This window comes from Amblyraja radiata, chromosome 5 (genome assembly GCF_010909765.2).
Source record: "Amblyraja radiata isolate CabotCenter1 chromosome 5, sAmbRad1.1.pri, whole genome shotgun sequence".
NCBI lineage: Eukaryota > Metazoa > Chordata > Chondrichthyes > Rajiformes > Rajidae > Amblyraja > Amblyraja radiata.
Genome location: NC_045960.1, coordinates 109,669,364 through 109,685,470, shown reverse-complemented (window position 1 = coordinate 109,685,470; position 16,107 = coordinate 109,669,364).

Here is a 16,107-nt window from a genome sequence, read left to right as displayed (position 1 = left end):
GATCAGTCTGAAGAAGGGTTTTGGCCCGAAACGTTGCCTATTTCCTTCGCTCCATAGATGCTGCTGCACCCACTGAGTTTCTCCAGCACTTTTGTCTACCTTTGTTTCGGAGGTTGGCTGTTTTCCAGCCTCTTGCCATGAATGTTGCTGGTGTGACAATGTATTGGTTGAGAGATCCCTCTTTAAATTGGTTTGTTCCAACGACTTCTAACATTTGTCTTGTTACTTAATGTAGGTGTTTAAATAGAAAAAGGGCAACAAAACCTTACAATACAATACAATATTTATTACATGTCATTTGAACCTCAGTGAGGCTCAAACGAAACTCCGTTTCCACAGCCATACAAACAAAGACAATTTCCTACAGACATACACACAATTCAATTTACAGAAACATCCATCACAGTGAACCCACTGTGATGGAAGGCAAAGTCTTTTCTCTCCCCTGTTCTCCATTTCTCTCTCGATGTCCAAGCCCCAGGCGGGCGATGATAAGTCCCACGGCCATTTTAGGCCGCGCCGGGCGATGTAACGCTCCCGGTCTAAAAGTCACAAAGTTGGAGCCCCCGGCGGGCGCTGGAATGTCCCACGGACATTAAGCCGCGCGGGGCGATGCACGGCCCCGCTCTGGGTCGTTCCAACCCCGCGACACGGGCTGGAGAAGTTGCGTTGCGGGAGCTCCTAAAAGCGGACTGTCACCCGGACCCGCGAGCTCCCGATGTCCCGACAGTCCACCGGACCTGCGGCTGTAGCTGGAGCTTCCGAGCTACGTGGTCGGGCCGCAGCAGCGAGTCACCACCGCTCCCCACGCTCCGATGCCGGCCAGCCCCACAATGGTAAGTCCACAGCTCCGCAGGCTCCGTGACTGGAGCCTCCAGGTCGTTCAGGCTGGTGGCCGCTCCACGGTGCTAGGCCCCAATGACAACGGAGACCCGACAGGGAAAAGGTCGGGTCTCCCGTACAGGGAAGAGGTTTTTTTTTAAGCAGCCGCCTTCAGACCAATAAAAGGGTCTCGACCCGAAATCTCGCCTGTCCATATATTCTCCAGAGATCATGCCTGACCTGCTGAGTTACTCTTGTACTCTATGCCCTTTCGTGTATTAACCAGCATCTGCAGTTCCTTGCTTCTATGACAAAACCTTTGGTCTTTTTACGTATAGAAAGGAACTGCAGGTGCTAGTTTATACTGAAGAAAGACACAAAGTGCTGGAGTAACTCAGTGGGTCACGCAGCATCTCTGGAGAAAAAGATTGGGTGACGTTTCAGGTCAGACCCCTATTCCGTCGGTCTGAAGAAGTGACCCAACCCGAAACGTCGCCAGTCCTTTTTCTCCAGAGATGCAGCCTGGCTCGCTGAGTTACTCTGGCACTTTATGTATCTATCTTCAGTCTTTGTCGTTTGGAGCAAATTAGTTCAGTTAAAAATTAGGTTTAATAACAAATAGGAAGGATCATTGGCGAATAGATTAACCATTTTACCAACAGGAATTTGGTGACGTTCAGATCAGCCCCAGTGCTGTGCGGCAGTAAGTGTAAAGTGTAATGAATATGTGTTGGAAATGGTGGTTGACTTACGGAAGCAGGTCGTGGCTGCATCTCATAGTCTGGTGCTTCCAAGATGGCGTCCAGCCCTGTCCACTAGCCGCAGATGCAGATTTACAATAACACATTACAATAGCTCCACTCTTTTAAATCTCTACTCCTACAGCAACATTTCTTACTTTACCCTCAGACTAGCTTTGATCGGACTTTACTGGCTTTACCTTGCATTAAACGTTCTTCCCTTATCATTTAACTGTACACAGTGGACGCTCGATGGAATGCATGTATGGTCCTTCCGCTGGCTGGTTAGCACGCAACAAAACTAGGGTGGCACGGTGGCGCAGCGGTAGAGTTGCTGCCTTGCAGCGAATACATCGCCTGAGACCCGGGTTCGATCCCGACTACGGGTGCTGTCCGTACGGAGTTTGTACGTTCTCCCCGTGACCTGCGTGGGTTTTCTCCAAGATCTTTGGTTTCCTCCCACACTCCAAAGATGTCCAGGCGTGCAGGTTAATTGGCTTGGTAAATGGAAATATTGTCCCTAATGGGCATAGGATAGTGTTAATGTGTGGGGATCGCTGGTCGGCGCGGACCAAAGGGCCTGTTTCAGTGCTGTATCTCTAAACTAAACTAAAAGCTCTTCACTGTACCTCGGTACACGTGACAATGAACTGAACTGTCTGTACCCTTATTGGATACTTGTTAGTATTCCCCTGGTTTGGTTTGACAGGGATGGGAAGTTAACAGCAGATTTAGAAGAGAAAGACAAAGTCTTTGTGGAAAGTTATCCTTGGTAATCTTCTGAAAGGAAATGAAGTTGAAAGGAAAATGGTCTTGCATAACCTAAAGGGCCTGTCCCACTTGCGTGACTTTTTCGGCGACTGCCGGCACCCGTCATAGGTCGTTACAGGTGTTGAACATGTTGAAAATCCAGCGGCGACCAGAACAAGGTACGACTCTTTGGGCGACTACTCATGGCCAGACAGGCTTCACTCCGCGACATGTCGCCTGTATGGTCGTGAGTAGTCTCCTAGTCACCCAAAGAGTCGTAGCGTCTTTCTGGTCGCCACTGAATTTTCAGCATGTTAAAAAAAAATTGGCAACCTATGACGGCTGCCGGCAGTTGCCGAAAAAGTTGCATAAGTGGGACAGACCCTTGATAGTATATAATTCAATGCAGTTAACAAGACTGCAGATGTGGGATCCTAACATCACTGAAACGTGGACAGGAAAATCAGTTAGTCATGAAATCAGTCATACAGCATGGACACAGGCCCTTCACCCCAACTTGCCCATGTTGACCAGGGTGCTCCATCTATGCTATTTGCACCTACCTGTGTTTGACCCATATCCCTCTGTCTGAACCTTTCCTATCCATGTACCTGCCCAAATGTCTTTTAGAGGTTATAGTCCCTGCCTCAACAACCTCCTCGGGCAGCTTGTTCCATACACCCACCACCCTCTGTGGAAAATTGAAATGGGTTTACACAAAGTGAGTTGGGGAAACTGAGATCAACTTCCGAAAGAAATGGTGGCAAGATATTTGAACTGATTTGTGTTGGGGGGGGGGCTATGGATGTGAATGCAGTGCATGTGTATGTTTTCCAAAGAGCTAGGAGGACTGACGTAGGCAACGTTGTGTAAAAATGTGGCAATCGGTTCAGTTACTTTTTAACAAAGCTAGTACTCTCTAGAATTTAGGAAATTGAGAGGGGATCTTATAGAAACTTATAAAATTCTTAAGGGGTTGGACAGGCTAGATTCAGGAAGATTGCTCCCGATGTTGGGGAAGTCCAGGACAAGGGGTCACAGCTTAAGGATAAGGGGGAAATCCTTTAAAACCGAGATGAGAAGAACTTTTTTCACACAGAGAGTGGTGAATCTCTGGAACTCTCTGCCACAGAGGGTAGTCGAGGCCAGTTCATTGGCTATATTTAAGAGGGAGTTAGATGTGGCCCTTGTGGCTAAGGGGATCAGAGGGTATGGAGAGAAGGCAGGTACGGGATACTGAGTTGGATGATCAGCCATGATCATATTGAATGGCGGTGCAGGCTCGAAGGGCCGAATGGCCTAATCCTGCACCTAATTTCTATGTTTCTATGTCAAAAGTGGGAAAATTATTGACCAGCCGGTTCCTATCACAACTTTCCACATTCCCATCACGTCCATAAGTTATGAGCAGAATTGGGCCATTTGGCCCATCGAGTCCACTCTACCATTAATCATGGCTGATCGATCATTCCTCTCAACCCCATTCTCCTGCCTTCTCCCCATAACCCCTTACACCCGCACTGATCAAGAACCTGTTAATCTTTCACTAAAAAATATCCACTGACTTGGCCCCCGCCGCCTTCTGTGGCAAAGAATTCCACAGATTCACCACCCTCTGACTGAAGAAATTCCTCCTCATTGTTTTAAAGGTCCTTTTATTCTTAGACGATGGTATCTGGTTCTAGACTCTCCCACTAGTGGAAACATCGTCTCAAAGGTGGGAGATTGCAACCTTCACGTGGTCCGCCCTGTTTCAACGAATGCAATCAACCTGGCGTGCACAATTAAATAAGATCAAATAGAACAAGTTGTCCTACAACTTTAGGCTGTGCACGCCATACGCAAGATATATAGAAACATAGAAAATAGGTGCAGGAGGAGGCCATTTGGCCCTTCGAGCCAGCACTGCCATTCATTGTGATCATGGCTGATATTCCCCTATCAATAACCCGTGCCTGCCTTCTCCCCATATCCCTTGACTCCACTAGCCCCTAGAGCCCTATCTAACTCTCTTAAATCCATCCAGTGATTTGGCCTCCACTGCCCTCTGTGGCAGGGAATTCCATAAATTCACAACTCTCTGGGTGAAAAAGTTTTTTCCTGCCTCAGTCTTAAATGACCTCCCCTTTATTCTAAGACTGTGGCCCCTGGTTCTGGATTCGCCCAACATTGGGAACATTTTTTCTGCATCTAGCTTGTCCAGTCCTTTTATAATTTTATATGTTTCTATAAGATCCCCCTCATCCTTCTAAACTCCAGTGAATACAAGCCTAGTCTTTTCAATCTTTCCTCGTATGACAGTACTGCCATCACAGGGATCAATCTCGTGAACCTACGCTGCACTGCCTCAATCACAAGGATGTCCTTCTTTAAATTAGGAGACCAAAACTGTACACAATACTCTAGATGTGGTCTCACCAGAGCCCTATACAACTGCAGAAGAAGTTCCTCTCCGCATCTACTCTATCCAGGCCTTCCACTATTCGGTGAGTTTCAAGGAGATCACCCTGTCATCCTTCTCAACTCCAGTGGCTGGAATGAGGTGGGCCAGATATTGGCCTTTGTTTAAAAGTAGACACAAGGGCTAAACTCCAAGGAAACTTGACTTCCTGCCAACAAGGCAGTTTTCGACAAGGTGACACAAGTTCAAACGGAATTTAATGGGCCAAGATGAGGCCGAGCGCGGCAGCCCCACCAGCAGCTTGTGTGTTTATTAGTGTGTCCTAATGTATGTATTAGTGTGTCTTATGCCGGGGGTGCTGGCGGGGGAATAAGGGGAAACGTTTCCAGTCACCTACCTTGGCGGAGATGCGACTTTTCTCTGTGTTGCATTCCCCCCCCCCCCCCCCCCCCCCCCCCCACTCGAGGCCTATCAACTGGATTGGTGAGGCCTTTCCGACCGGAGACCGGCCTGGAGCTTCAGTAGCGGGTGCAGCGTGGACTTCGACATCGCTGGGCTCCGACCGCGCGGGGGCCTGCACTAACATCATGGAGCTCGGTCTATGGAGCTTCTAGCTACGGGTGCGGCACGGACTTTACCACCGTGGAGCTGCCTGCGACCTTCGATGATCGCCTGAAGAGGTGCCCCGACTGCTGGGCCTGTGTGTGTGGACCTGGCATCTTGAAGCCGCGCTCGCCGATTCGAGAATGTTCCGATCCGTCCCGACGTCGGAGTTTCCATCATCCCGGCGAGTGGGCCTGTACATCAGGCTGTCCTTAGTGGAGACTGCGGAGGGTTCAGGACCACGGGTCCACAGAACGAGGAAGACTGACTGAACTTTTGCGTCTTCCATCACAGCGGGAGGTGCTGGTTCCACTGTGGTGGATGTTTTACGTATAATTTCTGTTGTGTATTGTGTTCTTTCTTTCCTGCTGGGAGAGGACTGCTCATCCGCCCAGCTCACCCTTGATTAAAACTGCAAAATGCAGATGGCACCACTCACCCTCGGTTGGAGGGAAAGCCACTTAATTTAATGTTACACAGAAACATAGAAAATAGGTGCAGGAGTAGGCCATTCGGCCCTTCGAGCCTGCACCGCCATTCAATATGACCATGGCTGATCATCCAACTCAGTATCCTGTACCTGCCTTCTCTCCATACCCCCTGATCCCTTTAGCCACAAGGGCCACATCTAACTCCCTCTTAAATATAGCCAATGAACTGGCCTCAACTACCTTCTGTGGCAGAGAGTTCCAGAGATTCACCACTCTCTGTGTGAAAAAAGTTTTTCTCATCTCGGTCCTAAAGGATTTCCCCTCTATCCTTAAGCTGTGACCCCTTGTCCTGGACTTCCCCAACATCGGGAACAATCTTCCTGCATCTAGCCTGTCCAACCCCTTAAGAATTTTGTAAGTTTCTATAAGATCCCCCCTCAATCTCCTAAATTCTAGCGAGTACAAGCCGAGTCTATCCAGTCTTTCTTCATATGAAAGTCCTGATATCCCAGGAATCAGTCTGGTGAACCTTCTCTGCACTCCCTCTATGGCAATAATGTCCTTCCTCAGATTTGGAGACCAAAACTGTACGCAATACTCCAGGTGTGGTCTCACCAAGACCCTGTACAACTGCAGTAGAACCTCCCTGCTCCTATACTCAAATCCTTTTGCTATGAATGCTAACATACCATTCGCTTTCTTCACTGCCTGCTGCACCTGCATGCCTACTTTCAATGACTGGTGTACCATGACACCCAGGTCTCGTTGCATCTCCCCTTTTCCTAATCGGCCACCATTTAGATAATAGTCTGCTTTCCTGTTTTTGCCACCAAAGTGGATAACCTCACATTTATCCACATTATACTGCATCTGCCATGCATTTGCCCACTCACCCAGCCTATCCAAGTCACCTTGCAGCCTCCTAGCATCCTCCTCACAGCTAACACTGCCCCCCAGCTTAGTGTCATCCGCAAACTTGGAGATGTTGCATTCAATTCCCTCGTCCAAATCATTAATATATATTGTAAATAGCTGGGGTCCCAGCACTGAGCCTTGCGGTACCCCACTAGTCACTGCCTGCCATTCTGAAAAGGACCCGTTTACTCCTACTCTTTGCTTCCTGTTTGCCAGCCAGTTCTCTATCCACATCAATACTGAACCCCCAATACCGTGTGCTTTAAGTTTGTATACTAATCTCTTATGTGGGACCTTGTCGAAAGCCTTCTGGAAGTCCAGATACACCACATCCACTGGTACTCCCTTATCCACTCTACTAGTTACATCCTCGAAAAATTATATAAGATTCGTCAGACATGATTTACCTTTCGTAAATCCATGCTGACTTTGTCCAATGATTTCACCACTTTTCAAATGTGCTGCTATCCCATCTTTAATAACTGTCTCCAGCAGTTTCCCCACTACCGATGTTAGACTAACTGGTCTGTAATTCCCTGTTTTCTCTCTCCCTCCCTTTTTAAAAAGTGGGGTTACATTAGCTACCCAACAATCCTCAGGAACTACTCCAGAATCTAAAGAGTTTTGAAAAGTTATCACTAATGCATCCACTATTTCTGGAGCTACTTCCTTAAGTACTCTGGGATGCAGCCTATCTGGCCCTGGGGATTTATCGGCCTTTAATCCATTTAATTTACCCAACACCACTTCCCGGCTAACCTGGATTTCACTCAGTTCCTCCATCTCCTTTGACCCGCGGTCCCCTGCTATTTCCGGCAGATTATTTATGTCTTCCTTAGTGAAGACGGAACCAAAGTAGTTATTCAATTGGTCCGCCATGTACTTGTCCCCATGATCAATTCACCTGTTTCTGACTGCAAGGGACCTACATTTGTTTTAACTAATCTCTTTCTCTTCACATATCTATAAAAACATTTGCAGTCAGTTTTTATGCTCCCTGCCAGTTTTCTTTCATAATCTATTTTCCCTTTCCTAATTAAACCCTTTGTCCTCCTCTGCTGGTCTATGAATTTCTCCCAGTCCTCTGGTCGGCTGCTTTTTCTGGCTAATTTGTACGCTTCATCTTTTGCTTTGATACTATCCCTGATTTCCCTTGTTATCCACGGATGCACTACCTTCCCTGATTTATTCTTTTGCCAAACTGGGATGAACAATTGTTGTAGTTCATCCATGCAGTCTTTAAATGCCTTCCATTGCATATCCACCGTCAACCCTTTAAGAATTAATTGCCAGTCAATCTTAGCCAATTCACGTCTCATACCCTCAAAGTTATCTTTCTTTAAGTTCAGAACCATTGTTTCTGAATTAACAATGTCACTCTCCATCCTAATGAAGTACTCAACCATATTATGGTCACTCTTGCCCAAGGGGCCACGCACAACAAGACTGTTAACTAACCCTTCCTCATTACTCAATACCCAGTCTAGAATAGCCTGCTCTCTCGTTGGTTCCTCTACATGTTGGTTTAGAAAACTATCCCGCATACATTCCAAGAAACCCTCTTCCTCAGCACCCCTGCCAATTTGATTCACCCAATCTATATGTAGATTGAAGTCACCCATTATAATTGTTTTACCTTTGTTGCACGCATTTCTAATTTCCTGTTTGATGCCATCTCCAACTTCACTACTACTGTTAGGTGGCCTGTACACAACACCCACTAGCGTTTTCTGCCCCTTAGTGTTTCGCAGCTCTACCCATATTGATTCCACATCCTTCAAGCTAATGTCCTTCCTTTCTATTGCATTAATCTCCTCTCTAACCAGCAACGCTACCCCACCTCCTTTCCCTTTCTGTCTATCCCTCCTGAATATTGAATATCCCTGGATGTTCAGCTCCCAGCCTTGGTCACCCTGGAGTCATGTCTCCGTGATCCCAACTATATCATAATCATTAATGGCTATCTGCACGTTCAACTCATCTACCTTATTACGAATGCTCCTTGCATTGAGACACAAAGCCTTCAGGCTTGTTTTTACAACGCTCTTACCCCTTATACAATTATGTTGAAAAGTGGCCCTTTTTGATTTTTGCCCTGGATTTGTCTGCCTGCCACTTTTACTTTTCACCTTGCTACCTATTGCTTTTACCCCCATTTTACACCCCTCTGTCTCTCTGCTCACACATTTAAGAACCCCACCACCTCTTATTCTCTGTTTATAATTGTTTTCTTCTTTCCCCCCTACATGTTGGGTCTGAGTGCTTCCCTTCTCTGCCTCCTGCCTCACACACTGTCTACTAGCTTTCTCTATTTGAGTCCCTCCCCCCAACCATTCTAGTTTAAAGTCTCCGCAGTAGCCTTTGCAAATCTCCCCGCCAGGAAATTGGTCCCCCGCGGGTTCAAGTGCAAACCGTCCTTTTTGTACAGGTCATGTTAATGTTAATGTTAAGGAGGCAACACTCCAATAGTGGTATAAATCTCCCATGGGTGATTAAAAGTTGATCGTCAGACACAAAAAATAAGTGCCCCTGAGCTGCTTTAGTAATGTTTGTTAATTGCACAATGTTTGTTTGTAACTCAATGAAGCAGTTCGTGACCGCATGCACCAAGTTCTCTATAATCTGATAATGGAGAGTGTCTAGGACCAGACTAGCAACTGCCGCAACTGAATCATTCTATAGCTCTATTTATAGACAGGCCTCAAATGGAATATCTTCAATCTGGCACTGTGCTTGGTAACAACCCTTTAGGAAGGAGATGAGGAGGAATTTATTTAGTCAAAGGGTGGTGAATCTGTTGAATTCACTGCCACAGAAGGCTGCGGAGGCCATCGATGGATATTTTTAAGGCGGAGATTGACAGACTTGATTAGTACGGGTTCGTAGTTGAGGGAGTGCAGCGTAGGTTTACAAGGTTAATTCCCGGGATGGCGGGACTGTCATATGCTGAGGGAATGGAGCAGCTGGGCTTGTACGCTCTGGAGTTTAGAAGGATGAGAGGCTATCTCATTGAAACATATAAGATAGTTAAGGGCTTGGAATCGCTAGAGGCAGGAAACACGTTCCCGATGTTGGGGGACTCCAGAACCAGGGGCCACAGTTTAAGAATAAGGAGCAAGCCATTTAGAACGGAGACGAGGAAACACTTTTTCTCACAGTGGCGAGTCTGTGGAATTCTCTGCCTCAGAGGGTGGTGGAGGCAGGTTCTCTGGATGCTTTCAAGAGAGAGCTAGATAGGGCTCTTAGAAATAGCGGAGTACTGATTGGGGATGATCAGCCATGATCACATTGAATGGCGGTGCTGGCTCGAAGGGCCGAATCCTATTCCTGCAGTTATTGTTTATTGGGTATTGGGTTATGGGCAGAATGGGATTACTAGGGAGAAATCAATCAGCCTTGATTGGCTGGCGGGGTGCATGTGATGGGCCAAATGGCCTAATTCTGCTCCTAAACCTTATGAACTTATACCCAAATGTTTTCTGCAAGTTTTTGGTATTTGTATTAAGGGTTGTTGGACCCAAATACATAGCAACAAGAACAAAGTATGTAGAAAGGAACTGCAGATGCTGATATGTACTGAAGATGGACACAAAGTGCTGGAGTAACTCAGCGGGTCAGGCAGTATAGGTTCTGCCTGTACTATTTACAAGAGTAATTCCAGGAATGAGTGGGTTAGCATATGATGAGTGCTTGACGTCACTGGGCCTGTACTCGCTGGAGTTTAGAAGGTTGAGGGGCGACCTCATTGACACTTACAGAATAATCGAAGGTGTAGATAGAGTGGATGTGGAAAGGGTGTTTCCACTGGTGGGAGAGTCTAGGGCCAGAGGTCATAGCCTTAGAAAGGAGCTGAGGAGGAACTTCTTTAGTCAGAGGGTAGTTAATCTGTGGAATTCATTGCCACAGAGGGCTGTGGAGGCCAAGTCCGTGGATATTGTTAAGGCAGAGATAGACAAATTCTTGATTAGGAGGCTGAGATCAGCCATGATTGAATAGCGGTGTAGACTCGATGGGCCGAATGGCCGAATTCTACTCCTATAGCTTATGAATTTGTATGTCTGGAGAAAGGAAGCGTGACATTTTTATCAGGTCCGACCCGAAACGTCACCTATCCACATTCCCAGAGATACTGCCTGATCCGCTGAGTTTCTACAGCACTTTATGTCCACCTTGAGCAACAAGAATGAGTTAGTTTCTGCTTATCCCAGTGTCATATGGTATAAATGAGGTGGCTCATAGGCTCGTATCTGTACCTGATATTGAACGCCTTTTAATACTAATTAATTTTGAATTTCATAATTTGCAGCTCATCTGTCTTTCTAGTGCCCAATAATCAAGAATCAGAGGACATAGGTTTAAGGTGAGGAGAAAGATTTGGATGGGAACGTACATTGCATGGTTAGCAAGTTTGCACATGATGCACAAGTGGCTGGTGGTGTAGGTAGTGGAGATGGTTGTCAAAAACTGCAGCAGGATATTGATCGGTTGGCCAGGTGGGCTGAGGAATGTTTGAATTTAATATAGAGAAATGTGAGGTGCTACATTTTGGGAAGACTAACATGGGCAGGACCTACACAGTGAATGGCTGGGCTCTGGGGAGTGTTGTCGAGCAGAGGGATCTAGGAGTACAGGTACATGGTTAATTGAAAGTGGTATCGCGGGTAGATCGAGTGGTCAAAAAGCCTTTTGGCACATTGGCTAAGTTGGATGGTCATGTTGCAGTTGCATAAGATGTGTGGTCAGGCCCCATTTGGAGTATTGTGTTCAGTTTTGGTCACCATGTTATGGGAAAGATGTTGTCAAGCTAGAAAGGATGCCGAGAAGATTTACGAGGATGTTGTCAGAACTCAAGGGCTTGAGCAAGCTAGGACTCTGTTGCTTGGAGCGCAGGAGGATGAGGGGTGATCTTATAGAGGAAGACAAAACCATGTGAGGATTAGATCGGGATTATGAAACTAGCTGCCAGAGGAGGTAGTTGAGGCAACATTTACAAGACATTTGGGCCGGTATATGAATAGTGAAAGGAGAAGAATTAGGTCATTCGGCCCATCGTCTATACCGCCATTCATTCATGGCTGATCTTTCTTTCCCTCTCAACCCCATTCTCTTGCCTTCTCCACATAACCCCTGACACCTATACCAATCAAGATTTTATCTATCTCTGCCTTAAAAATATCCATTGACTTGGCCTCCACAGCCTTCTGAAGAATAGGAAAGGTTTAGAGGAAATGGCCCAAATGCAGACTAATGGGACTAGCTCGGATGGGGTAACGTGGTTGGCATGGACAGGTTGGGCCAAAGGACCTGTTTCTGTGATGTATGATTCTATCACTATGAATGACTGGGGTGTCATAGGTTATTATTGATTACGTTGGCATCTTTTCCGAGGCAGCGTGAAGTGTAGATGGAGTCAATGATGGGGAGTCTGGCCTGTGTGACGGACTGGGCTACATCCACAACTCTCTGCAGTTTCTTGCAGCCTTGGGCAGAGCTGTTCCCAAACCAAGCCGAGATAGATGCAAACCGACAGACAGTATCCTTTCTATTGTGCATCTGTAGAAAGTTAAATGCCGTTGCAGACATTGAATCAGTGGCACAGCGGTAGAGTTGCTGCCTCGCAGCGTCAGCGACCCGGGTTCGATCCTAAGCAGGGGTGCTGTCTGCACGGAGTTTGTACGTTCTCCCCGTGACCAGGTGGGTTTTCACCGGGTGCTCTGGTTTCCTCCCACACTCCCAAAGACGTACAGGTTTGTAGGTTAATTGGCTTGGGGTAACTGCAAATTGTGTGGGATGGTGGTAATTTGCGGGATTGCTGTGTTGTATCAGCTCATCAGCGCCTCTACTTCCTGAGAAGATTACGGAGAGTCGGATTGTCAAGGAAGACTCTCTCTAACTTCTACAGGTGCACAGTCGAGAGCATGCTGACCGGTTGCATCATGGCTTGGTTCGGCAATTTGAGTGCCCTGGAGAGGAAAAGACTACAAAAAGTAGTAAACACTGCCCAGTCCATCATCGGCTCTGACCTTCCTTCCATCGAGGGGATTTATCGCAGTCGCTGCCTCAAAAAGGCTGGAAGTATCATCAAAGACCCACACCATCCTGGCCACACACTCATCTCCCTGCTACCTTCAGGTAGAAGGTACAGGAGCCTGAAGACTGCAACAACCAGGTTCAGGAATAGCTACTTCCCCTCAGCCGTCAGGCTATTAAACCTGGCTCGGACAAAACTCTGATTATTAGCAACCACTTTCTGTTATTTGCACTTCCAGTTTATTTATTCATGTGTGTATATATTTATATCATGGTATATGGACTCATTTATCTCTTTTGTAGTAAATGCCTACTATTTTCTGTGTGCTTAAGCAAAGCAAGAATTTCATTGTCCTATACAGGGACACATGACAATAAACTCACTTGAACTTGAACTTGTACTGACTTGGTGGGCCGAAGGGCCTGTTTCCGTGCTGTATATCGAAACTAAACTAAAGGAAAGATTTAAAAGGGAACCGAGGGACAACTTGCAGAGCGTGGTACACATCTGGAATGAGCTGTGAGAGGAAGTGGTTGAAGCAGACACAATGATATTTAAAAGACATTCTGACTTGTACATGGATGGGAAAGGTTTATAAGGATATGGATCAAAGGCAGTAAAATGGGACTGGATTAAATCGTCATAGTGGTCAGCGTAGTGGCCACCTCCAGTTTAGATTCCATTTGGAATATTTTAGAGGGCCAAGAAACCAAGGGATGTGTTTGGCCGAAAGTCGTCTTTGCAGTTTTGTAATGTTACATTCAGACTGACGCTACCTGTTAGTTATCTCCTGTGTCTCCAGTCCATCCAGTATTTGATTTGAGTGCCTGATTCTGGACGGCATCTTGGCAAACCTCATAAGATTATGCACTTGTGACTATAGGCCAGTGAGCTTAAAATCTGTGGTAGGTAGTTGAGGCAGGCACTATCGCAACGTTTAGGTGAGCATTTAGAAACATAGAAACATAGAAAATGGGTGCAGGAGTAGGCCATTCGGCCCTTCGAACCTGCACCGCCATTCAATATGATCATGGCTGACCATCCAACTCAGTATCCTGTACCTGCCTTCTCTCTATACCCCCTGATACCTTTAGCCACAAGGGCCACATCTAACTCCCTCTTAAATATAGCCAATGAACTGGCCTCAACTACCTTCTGTGGCAGAGAATTCCAGAGATTCACCACTCTGTGTGTGAAAAATGTTTTCCTCATCTCGGTCCTAAAAGATTTCCCCCTTATCCTTAAACTGTGACCCCTTGTTCTGGACTTCCCCAACATCTGGAACAATCTTCCTGCATCTAGCCTGTCCAACCCCTTAAGAATTTTGTAAGTTTCTATGAGATCCCCCCTCAATCTTCTAAATTCTAGCGAGTACAAACCGAGTCTATCCAGTCTTTCTTCATATGAAAGTCCTGACATCCCAGGAATCAGTCTGGTGAACCTTCTCTGTACTCCCTCTATGGCAAGAATGTCTTTCCTCAGATTAGGAGACCAAAACTGTACGCAATACTCCAGGTGTGGTCTCACCAAGACCCTGTACAACTGCAGTAGAACCTCCCTGCTCCTAGACTCAAATCCTTTTGCTATGAATGCTAACATACCATTCGCCTTCTTCACTGCCTTCTGCACCTGCATGCCTACTTTCAATGACTGGTGTACCATGACACCCAGGTCTCGTTGCATCTCCCCCTTTCCTAATCGGCCACCTTTCAGATAATAGTCTACTTTCCTGTTTTTGCCACCAAAGTGGATAACCTCACAGGTACATGGATAAGACCGGTTTAGAGGGATATGGGCCTTATGCTGGCAGGTGGGACTAGTGTAGATGGGACATGTTGGTCGTTGTGGGCAAGTTGGATCAAAGGCCCTGTTCCAACAATGTAAGACTCCACGATTCAATGATTCTTAAGTTCATTAGTGATAGTAGCAGAATTAGGCCATTTGGCCCATCAAGTTTACTCCACCATTCAATCATGGCTGATATATCTCTCCCTCTAACTCCATTCTCCTGCCTACTCTCCGTAACCCGTTGACACCCGCACTAATCCTCTGCATCCTCCCCATTGATTAGACAATAGGTGCAGGAGGAGGCCATTTGGCCCTTCGAGCCAGCACCACCATTCAATGTGATCATGGCTGATCATCCACAATCAGTACCCCGTTCCTGCCTTCTCCCCATATCCCCTGACTCCGATATCTTTAAGAGCCCTATCTAGCTCTCTCTTGAAAACATCCAGAGAACCTGCCTCCACTGAGGCAGAGAATTCCACAGACTCACCACTCTCTGTGAGAAAAAGTGTTTCCTCGTCTCCGTTCTAAATGGCTTACCCCTTATTCTTCAACTGTGGCCCCTGGTTCTGGACTCCCCCAACATCGGGAACATGTTTCCTGCCTCTAGCGTGTCCAAACCCGAAACAATCTTAGATTGAATTAGGGAATTAGAACTGAACATAGCACTCCAACAGTGTTTTGCATAATTGTATAATGTCCTCAATCTCCCATTCTGTACCCCAGTTGATGAAATCAAAGATTTCACATGGAAGTCAAACGAGGGCAGAGCTGTCACAGTGAATGGCAGAGGGCTCGGGAGAATTGCTAAGCAGAGGGATCTACGAGTGCAAGGACATCATTTCACTCAACATAGATGCTAAATGGCCTGCTCAGTGTTCAAACCAATTCAGTCAGTCAGAACGAAACAGGCCCTTTGGCCCACCTGTCCATGCTAGCCTAATTGCTCCATCTACACAAGTCCCACCTGCCCACGTTTCTCCCCATGATCTTATACATAATCTATAAGTTCACCCCTCCCTCCTGCGCTGCGTGGAATTAAAGTCTTACGCTGCCCAGCCCTATAACTCAGGCCCTCAAGTCCTGGCAACATCCTCCTACCTCTTCTCTGCACCCTTTACAGCTTAACATCTTTCCTGTAAGCAGGGTGGCCAAAACTGAACATGGTACCCCAAATGTCACCTCGCCAAAGTATTGTACAACTGCAACGTAACCTCCCAACTTCTATCATCAATAGATGGACACAAAATGTTGGAGTAACTCAATGGGTCAGGCAGCATCTCTGGAGAAAAGGAATAGATGACAGAGATCGGTGAATCTCTGGAACTCTCTGCCACAGAAGGTAGTTGAGGCCAGTTCATTGGCTATATTTAAGAGGGAGTTAGATGTGGCCCTTGTGGCTAAAGGGATCAGGGGGTATGGAGAGAAGGCAGGTACAGGATACTGAGTTGGATGATCAGCCATGATCATATCGAATGGCGGTGCAGGCTCGAGGGGCCGAATGGCCTACTCCTGCACCTATTTTCTATGTTTCTATGTGACGTTTTGGGCAGAGACCCTTCTTCAGACAGAGTCAGGGGAGGGGTAAAGGACAGGTATGAAAAGGTAGACAGAAATGCTGGAGAA